Source organism: Cygnus atratus, chromosome 1, assembly GCF_013377495.2.
Source record: "Cygnus atratus isolate AKBS03 ecotype Queensland, Australia chromosome 1, CAtr_DNAZoo_HiC_assembly, whole genome shotgun sequence".
Lineage (NCBI taxonomy): Eukaryota > Metazoa > Chordata > Aves > Anseriformes > Anatidae > Cygnus > Cygnus atratus.
In genome coordinates, this window is record NC_066362.1 from 37,681,369 (window position 1) to 37,685,333 (window position 3,965).

Here is a 3,965-nt window from a genome sequence, read left to right on the forward strand (position 1 = left end):
AGCAGCCTGTTAGACGTTGGAAGAGTGATCCCAAGCCAAGTGCAGTGACTGAACTGCAGTTTAGATCCGATCAGAGCCCGCATAAAAGGCGAGCAACAAGTTTCACTGTTGAGGCATGAGAGGAGAGCGTCGGTCAGAAAGCCTGTCAGCAAGACAAAATGTTCTTCTGCAACATAAACAGCCAAACCGTGAGGGATGTGCTACCCTGCTAGCATCTCCAAGTTCCGCACCTCTTTGTTAATGAATGTCAAGACAATAATTTTGTTAGAATTTATTGACTGATTACACTCGAAACCATTAGGTCCACCAAATGAACTAGTTTGTTTTGTTATTACAATGGTTTGTTTACAGTCAGGTCTAGTTCAGTACATTTTCTAAAATAATGCATAAACTTGTTATAGAATATGAAAATCCAGCTGGCAAACTTGTTGTTCAACATAGATTCCAGGTTTGCCAGGAATCCCTCTTCTTTGATAGGTATGGAAACCAAGCCAAACATAATTTCAGTATATTTATAGGGTGTTTTCCAATTAGCCAAGCTGTAATAATATATTTATAGATGGTTTGGGGCTGTCTGGATTCAAAGGTGGGTTTGAATCTTTAATCCAAAAACATAACATGACACCACTCCACCCTGAAATGCTGGGTATTATATTTCTTAACGATGTCTTCCCTATTTTTTTTAAGATAAAGCAAAATAAATTATCCTGAAATGATGGAATACATATTCATCTACATGCATTGATTCCTTTAAATTGTGTTTTTTATCTCCTCCTTATAGCTAAGAGATAGCTTTAGCTGATGTGGAGGAAGTATTTCAGGAAATATGTCAACCGCTGACCTACCTGATGCCCTTTATCACTGCTGATGCATATTAGCTACTTCAAGTTCAATGTATATGCATTACTGAACACACAGTTATTCAAGATAATATGATGTAAGAATGCTAAAATGCTTAGGCTGCTAAGAATATTTTCATGTCAGTGCTGAATAAATAATGCAATCATAAAAATGAATCCATGTGCAGAAAAAGTTACAGCATGTTCACAAAGTCATTGCACTGAAAAGAAGGAAAATATTTTGTCCCAAAGCCTAGAGAGTTTTCTGGAAAATAAGTTAGCTGGGACTGATGTAATGTACATCCGTTGGTAATTGGTCTGTATTATTTATTGGATCCCATTGTTTAAAAAAAAAGGAGCATTTAAGGCTTGTGTTTCTACATAACACATTTAAACAGTTTTAAGTGCAATTCAAGTCATTTCAGATTTCCTCAACACTTGGGAGGGTGACTGTTTTCCTCCTTTGTTTCCTATAAAACACGCAAGTATTTTATTTTGCTTTACTGACACTTATTCTAGATCTTGTTGTTGCTGTTCTTCAAATGAATTAACAGATGTAATTTGCTAAATCACACATGAAAATTCTCTTTATTTCTTACATGTGTAATTTCAAATGGATAAATTTGTGACCCATATATTTTTCTTTTCAGATTGCTTGCCAGTTAGCTTAACTGCCTCTTGCTGCATATTGTGATCCTTATCTTTGACCTTCTCTGTCTCTTGACCCAAGCTCTTTGGAGTCCTGACTTCAAGTGTTTGATTAGATTTTCCCTGAGAACCTGTCACTTGAACATCAGCCTGTGAAAAGCTTGTCTATTACATCTAAGCAAATGAGGACCTCTTTATGACCTGTTGCTCACGCTGCTTGTAAACTCATATACTACAAGCAACTCTGCCTTAAAGAATCGGTAACCTAAAGTCTTTTTCCTTTCTTTTACTTTAGTGTTGATGGTCTCTCCTGCCAAAATGCACGATGTGTCAGCAATCCTCCCTCCAGCCAAAGAAGGCTAGACGCAGCTTGCCGTGGAGCCTGTCAACTCCATGTGTCAGCCTGAGGGAATCAAATGAGAGCAATGAAACGTGCCTTCTACCTCCAGTGTCTGTAGCCTCTAGCACCTACTGGTACATAAGCAAAGGAGGAGGAGTAGCACAGCTGGCCTGGCTCCAGTCCCATAGTTTTACTCTTAATAGCAAATGTTTCTAGTGCAAACTTGTTCCAGCTTATTTTACAACTCATTTAGAAACTGCAGTGTTAAAACTACTTTAGCTTCACTACCCATTTCAATCCACTTTTCAAGTTATAGAGCTGATCCAGCAGTCATTAAAGGGCAGCATTTTGTTGCTTACAGAGATCTGGATTCAAAGATATCCTGGATTTGTGCCTCAGTAATGGTTCTTGAGCTCTGGCAAATGCGTTAACTGTTACCTTAAACTAGTCTGTCAGTCTGACACAATTTCATTCTGAATTGCAGAGAAGCCTATGCAGTTCATCTTTCTAGCAGCAAAAGAGGTCATAAAGTGAATATAAAACATGGAAAGCAGGTTCAACTCCTGGCCCACCATCCACTTTTTTGTACGCTGTGAGCTCTCTCAGGGCAAAACACTGTCAAAAGTGAGTGCTGCCTTTGAGAACTTAATTCTTTAGCCACCCAAGGGCAGGCACATACTGCAGAGCTTTCCATAGCCAGGAGCCACCAGCCTCCATGGCAGCCCTGGGTGATCTTGAAACTCCAAAGTGTCTCAGATCAGACCACTCTTGAAATCAGCATCCTTAGCCTTACTGTAATTCTCCCCTCGCTAAAATGAGAATAATATGAAATTCCTAGATATAGTTTGATATCTGCTAATCATGATCTTATTTTGATTATAGAAACACAAGATTAAAAAAAAATATACATAGAATTCAAGTTCAGAAGCAGAACAATCTCAAATGTGTGTAGTTGATGAAAGGGTGACGGTGACTAACTTCAGTTCTTGCATCAGAAGAAAGTGCAAAGTAGGAAAGCATGTGTAATTTTGATCTAATTTTGATCTAATGTTTGCCTTGAGAGCACAACGCAACCACAGCTGCTCATCCTCTAGTGAAGATGCATATACCCAACTTGTGGCTATAAGCAATAGTGATCTGTTCCTGTAGGAAGCACAGGGCATCACTTTGTTGTATTTGTGTGGCTGCACACGCTCAGTCATTGCCAGTCTCCATGGCTGTTCATAGTGCAATAATAATCTCCTTTCTGTTTTTAAAAGTGCATGAGATTTACACACCACAGTAGCAAAATTGTGCAATGCTGGCATGAATAACGTGTTATGACAACCCCTCAGGGAGCAACTCCTGTTGGCAGTGTGTGTGTAATCCCTGGATGGCCTGCTGCACTGGTAACGGCACGGTACCAATGGAAACGTGAGCGTGGCCTCGGGTGTCGCATGGCTTGGCTTGGCGGGCTCAGCTGTGCTGGCAAGGCAATGCAGCTCAACACCAAAACGGAAGAAGTGGCTAGTGGTCACTGTAGAGGGCCATCTGCTAGATGACCCAAACTCTCCATGCTATATCAAGAAAAGGTTTTGTAAGAGACCTGCTGAACTTTCTGTGGAATTAAACTTCAGTCGTGTCTCACTCTGTCGTGTATGCTGTCTGTAACAATAATCCGCTGTAACACTACTGCAAAATTGTTCTTGCTCTGTTAGTAATGATCTATCAGTGCAATTTGCTAGTGCCTGTTATCTGTGCTAATATCTGTATCTTACCTGTTATCTATAAAAAAAAGATTATAAGGAACAGAGGTAATGTTCTGAATAAAATCTATGTAAAACTCTTTTTTATAAGAGTAAATATTGAAAGAGATGGCATTAATATCTTGAAATACACTGTACCAGTAGCTGTAATGGTGTTTGGGAGCATGATTTCCCCAGATTGGGAAGGGGACAATATTATCAAAGGGGAAACAACTTGGGCACCCAGCTGCAGGAAAAGCCATTAGTGGCATTTATGTAGATCATATATTTCCCTTCATTATCATGAACTGATTCTCTCTAGGTACCAAGGGCACCTGCCTCCAGACAGACGGCTCATTACCCACTTTCTCCCTTACCGATGGGATCTGGAGAAGCTGCATATTCTTCTGTAGT